Here is a 6,395-nt window from a genome sequence, read left to right on the forward strand (position 1 = left end):
CCTCAAGATGTAGATTTTTTTTAAAAGCAATTTTTAAGGATTGTTGAACGATTAGATAATTAATTTAATTTATGGGCCTTACTGGTAAATTTAAAAGTCTAAGTCCATGATCATCATGTCCACAAAGTCCAAAGGTCTAAGTTCATTTAGTCTTTAAGTCAAAAGGTTCAAAGAATAAATCATAGTCCAAAGATCCAAGTTCTAACTCGATTTAGGGATTGATTTGCGAGAGTTTCTGCATCAAAATGAAGTTTTTCACAAATGTTTTAGATAATACAAAAATTTCATGAGAAGAAGGGTGTTAACTGAAGTTTTACCAAAAAAATAAAATCACAAAGATAGAAACAGGTGGCAAAAATAAAGACAAACTAACACTAAATTTAGAAAACTCCAGTAAACAGGTGTAAAAGTATCTAGTTATAATATAATCTGGTTTGTCTGAGTCGAACCATAGGAAATTTAAAAATCTAGTAGTCAATTATTAAACAAAAAAATTAAGTGCAGAAAAAAGAAATTAACAGAAACCAATCTAAAAGAATGCTAAGGTACGAGATCCACTCTCGAGTTTTAAATTATGGTCATAACACTCTCTCATACTTGTATTTTGCGTTTCTTTGCATTTCTTTTGTCAGTTAATTATTATGACCTTTAATTCTTAACTAACCATTTGTGTGGACAAATATGAGATTAAGTATCTAATGTGCCATAACTATACTGGAATGTGGACATTATGTCAAAATACCATATAAATTTGAGGAGATCTAAAATCTATAAATTAACATGATATAAAAAAAGGGGTAAAGAAGAAAAATACAAACAAATAAAATAAGCTTTCAAACCCACTTGAGAGAGTAATTAATTCAATAATTTGAATCATTGAGCTTCACATTTCGCCTTAGCTTAGAAAATTAACAACTCATATGATATATACGAAACACTTATTTTATTTAACAAACTTCTCAAATATATTATAAGAAAACTAACTACATAAAAGAAGAAATCATTTTAAGCCGCAATCTTCAACTCCTTTCTCATCTTCTCTCTGTGTCCCTCATTTTTCTTCTTCTCGCCTTTTTTAGCCAACAAACATCTCCACCTTCTTTTATTTTATTATTATTTTTTATTACTTATCTATTTACATAGAAATGAGTGACAGTCAAGTGGCAAAGTGGCACTTGACTATCACAGTAATACATGGCTTGCTTCCCTATTTATTTATTTATTACATTTCCTCAATAATGCATTCCAAATGGCCTCGATAATTTATCTTCTTTGTTTCCCGCTTTTGGTTCTAATTCCCTATATATTCCTGACATATTTCCAATATAAAAATTAACATACTACAAATTAATTTAAAATAAAAATTTATTTGGAGAGCATTAAGATAATTTATAAGTTATGAGCTCATTAATCAATACTGCAAATGAAAAATTGATAATTTTAACCTTATTAAATGTATACTTTTTAGTGTCAATTACTGGTGACTTCTTTAGGTTTCATATAGTGAATGATTGGGATGACATTGACATTGATACAGAGGTAGTTAATCCATCATTATCCCAATTTTTCAATGATTGTCCCTCGCAACCATTTTCAAAGGATGCTATCTCTAAAGAATCTCCAATAAAAACAGTCATGCGGCATACACAAGACTTTTCATCACAAGTTGACCAACTAGAATCTTTTATAAGAAAGGCAAAGCAGCCATTATCTTTAAGGAATACAATCAAAGGTTCACAAAAAGAAGCTAACAAAAAAGAAGTCTACATTTGTCAAATAAGGGCTTCTGAGAGACAAGCAAGTGAAAAGCAATATGCAATTATTTTAAAGATGGTTTAAAATAAGAAAGCAAATAAAACAAGAAAGAGAAATGTTGCAGATTTAGAGCATGTAATGAGGAGGCCCAAGACAACGAAGAAGAGGAAGTCAAGCATGAATATAGATGATGGTGCAAGTTCATCATCACAAATTGTTTGTCATGATAATGAGTTATCAAAAGCAAAGGATGATTTATATGCATTTTCTAAATCAGAAGATGATATTGATGATGGAGAATCTAGAGAACAAGAAACTTAATATCATTGGGATGAGCATAATGCAAATGATGACTTATTAGATGGATATGAAAGTGGCAATGGAGATTATGGGCTAATGTCAGAATTAGAAAAAGAGCATCCTTTTATTAAAATGTCCATTTGTTGGGTCGTCAAATGCTTGTAGATGGAATAGAACCTGTTGAATTCAAAGTTGGACAAGTGTTAAAATATTTTCAATCTTTTGCGTGGGCTCTAAAGGATTTCTGTATACAACAAAATTTCAAAGGAAAAAGAACTAAGTTTAAGAGAAGAAGAGTTGTATGTATATATTATATAGACAGGCGCCTCTTCAAAGAACATGTACTACTTTGGAGATTTGGACAATGTTTTTAGATCACAACCTTACACAGTATATATACTTGTGAGGATCTTGTCAAAAATCCAAAGCTTACTATTGGTTAGATTGTAAGGAAGAATAAAGTGACAGATGATCCAAAGACTACTGTAGGTAGTCTCATTGACGATCTTAAGACAATGTATGAAGTAGAGGTAGATCTCTAGGAAGTTTACAGAGCAAAAAAAAGATATTTAAGTCAGTTACTGCTGGAGATCATGTTAAAATCTTTAGACAACTTTGAAATTTTACTCACATCATTAAAAAAACATATGCTAAAGGCTTTAACATTGCTTAAAGTAACAAAAAAAAACCTACAGATAAATGCAAATTCCAAAGGTTCATGGTGAGCTTTATATGTCTTAGATATGGCTTCAAGGAAGGGTGTAGGCCATTTATTAGGCTGGATGGTTGTCATTTAAACAACAAAATCGGCTTTGAACAGTTAAGAATATATGTCGTTAAAGGAATGTAACGGCATAAATTGACATGCTTTTGATCCACAAGCTGTTAAAAATCACATACTTTTTACGGCATTAATATGATTTTGTTATTTATGCCGTTGAAAAAATTATAAAGCTAAAAATGTTTGCCATCATAGATAAATTTAATAGCTTTTACCACTTTTCTATTTTAACCAAAGACGAGCTATTGCATTTGCCAATAAATTATGAGTTGATAGCTAGCTTTAACAAATGTTATGCAAATGAATATTCTGGTGAACAATTTCAGTCAAATGACAATCAATAAAATTAAAAAATCAAACAATTCCAACTTTACATATATCATAAACAATATCTCTTCCATTCATGAAATACAATTATGAATACAAGAATTTGTACTGTCAAATTGTCAAGTGGCAATCCATAAATTTGAAACCAATGCATACACAACACTTAAACAATGAAGTTGTTATATTTCGACAAAATGAAAAATGTACAACTAAAACAAATCGATTGAAAATTTGATAAAAGAAAAGAAATTTTAACTTTTAAAAAAAAGTTCTTCAACTTCTTCCTCTTGAACTCATGTGCCCTTATAAGTAAAATCCAAATCATTATATTAAAAAAATGATAATAAAATTAAACTTAGCATTTAAATTATGTGTGTGTGCTAGCAAATGATTTCATTATCAAAGAAAGCAAACTGAATATATTTCTTTAACACAAATAATCAAACAGTTGGTATGCTACCATATTCTATATACCCAAAGTGCAATTTATACATATCTCTAGCAACAATTCTCCTAGAAAAATGATCAAGTTTTGGACATGCTTTACTTATAGGTTTCTAAAACCCTTCTTTCTCAATAAAACTAAAAGTCAATTCATCAATGATCATTTCAATGCATGCTTTTCTAAGTTCTTTTTTGCTACAAGACATTGCCAAAAGACTACCCCTACCATCGATCATGTTATCCTAAAAAACGAAGGGATTTTGTTTTGAATCAAATTTCATATCAACATAGACTGTACATATTAACAAGTGATTTGATGAAGTACGAATCCCAATAAGTCTAGAATAATACACATACACTTTATATTAGTAGTCAGACTTACATTTTGTATCATTCTCAATTTTTGCGTAATGTTCCCATACTTTTGAAACTCTCCCTCCTCTTCTCTAGCTCATTTGTGTATTAGTAACACTTTGAGTTCTTGGAGGTGCAGAGATATTACCTCCTTTAGCATTACTAGATGAATTTGCTTGCATCTGTAAGGAAAAATTTTAAGATGTAAGGAAAAGTTTTAAGACATATGAAAATTGTCATTATGTTATTAAAATTAACAAATAAAGATAATAATAATCATATTTGTGCTAATTTGATTGAGCTTGACACCTTAACAACCAAAAATTGACCAATTTGTTTCATCAAAAAATATTATAGAACATTGAATAATTGTATCCAAATCGATTGGGCTTGACCTGTTAACAACCAAAATTGATCAATTTGTCTCAAAACAATAATCGACTAGTAAATTGAAAAGAAATAAGTGTTGGGGAAAAATTAGGTTTTTAAATTTTTTATAAAACCTTTTAAAGATCGCTCTCATATAATATATAAGAATTTGTAATCTAGAAATCGTACCTTGAAAATCCGATTTGGCTTTGTCCGTTGAAGTGATTTAGGCTCCTAAATCACGATCCACCACCACCACTCCTGTTAGATCACGATCTGTCACCACCACGCTTGTTAGATCACGAACTGTCACCAATGATCTTCCAGGTTATGACTCAGGTTCGATCTGCACTTGACGTGTGGGTGCCTTTATCACTACCAAAGCAACTAGCACAAGAAAATTTTTCTCTCAACAATAGAGAGAAAAATCTTATTCCCCAATCTGTATAAAGTGGCTGCTCACTTTTCTTTAGAGAAAATAAGCCTTTTATTATCACCCTTTAGTGAAAACCCTAGGCTCCAAATAATCCAAAAACAAAACCCACGTTATTTTCTTTTTCAATAGGGAACCCACCTTGTAAAATAACATAAGGCCCCTTACACAAAAGCTAATTAAATGGAGCCTCCCACTAAATGATATATTTAGGCTTTTGACCCAAATAGCTAGTTATCTTACTTATTAGTCCAGTAGTGGTGCAGTCAATTAAATGAGATAACCCTGGGATCATTTGGGAACATACAATAGTGGCTACAATAATTAGGCCTGTAATTAAACTAGCCTAATTATTTAATTCCAAATCTACTCCACTAAAAGATTGGAACTGACTTCCATAATTGTATGCTCGAATAATAATTCATCCCAAGCCACATTGATTTCTTTACTGCACAATCCTTTGTACCACATCGTTAATTAAATTGATATCTCAACTGTCCAATCAATTTAATAACATCTTATTCCTTGATCCTTACTGGTTTTCTCTAATGATCATTTTCAACATACCAAATATGTTGACACACTCTGGCCAGAGAATTCTATGATCAAGTACCGAAAACCTATCAAGAGATGTGTTGTACAAATTCTATATTTTTAATATATAACTCCAATACTCATAATTGCTCCCACCAAAATACCGGGTAATCTTGACCACAAGGATGTGTCGTGCCCATTGGTAACTCAAATGAAATAACAATTATAATCATGAAATCATAATTAACTCAAGATTAAGATTACAGTAAAATCAATGCCTATGAGATTTAATAAGTCTGACAGTTATTACAAAGTTAATTAAATTTCATATGTGATCCTGTTCAATGTAGTCGTACTACATCAATAAATTCATACATGATTAAGACAAATCATTCAATGAATTTATTACAGTCTATACCTAAATAATGTGCCCAACTTTATTTATCAACTGCGAACTAAATTTATTTAATCATAAGATAACTTGTATTTATATCTTCTGTGAATCCACATGGTGATCACATAAATACATATAATATGATTAAATGGACTTTAATACAAATATTAATGCAATTAAGATATTTGAATAAAATACCTCATTAATTTTATTAATCAGAAAAAATATTTATTACAATTAAATAAACACATGTGCTTTTAAAGAGTATATTTTCCCAACAATAAGAACCTATGTGCTTATGTTGCCGTTCAGAAAGGCTTGTGAGTTGTGATGTTGTGTTCTATTTTGTGTGCGAGCAACTGTATTTTGAGCTAGAGGAATTTGCATCTCGGGTTCTATAAATGAGAAAGCTACAGCTGTTCTGAGAGACTTTTCTTATTGTTTTATATTTTATATTTTTATTTTTTCATAAATATCAAAATTTATATTATAATTGTAATTACGTGTGTTTGTGTGTAGTCCTTCTCGAATGAAAACATCCTTACTTTAATAATAATAATAATAATAATTATTATTATTATTATTATTATTATTATTATTATTATTATTATTATTATTATTATTATTATTATTATTATTATTACAAGTTGGTAAGTTGGGTTAGGTTAAAAACATTTCAATCCAACGTAATCCCAAACAGTACG

The 6,395-nt window shown here is 29.8% G+C and overlaps 1 long non-coding RNA gene across 1 annotated transcript; it reads right to left on the reverse strand.

Annotated features, from left to right (window-relative positions):
- Positions 1-955: 955 nt before the first annotated feature.
- LOC107177892 (uncharacterized) lies at positions 956-6,155 on the reverse strand. Its single transcript, XR_008054007.1, has 3 exons — positions 5,980-6,155; positions 3,990-4,143; positions 956-1,309 (listed from the first exon to the last, which is right to left on the reverse strand). It is a non-coding gene; the product is annotated as an uncharacterized LOC107177892 (long non-coding RNA).
- Between the last annotated feature and the right edge of the window lie 240 nt (positions 6,156-6,395).

The sequence above is a fragment of the Citrus sinensis genome, chromosome 4 (genome assembly GCF_022201045.2).
Source record: "Citrus sinensis cultivar Valencia sweet orange chromosome 4, DVS_A1.0, whole genome shotgun sequence".
In the NCBI taxonomy this organism is placed as follows: Eukaryota; Viridiplantae; Streptophyta; class Magnoliopsida; order Sapindales; family Rutaceae; genus Citrus; species Citrus sinensis.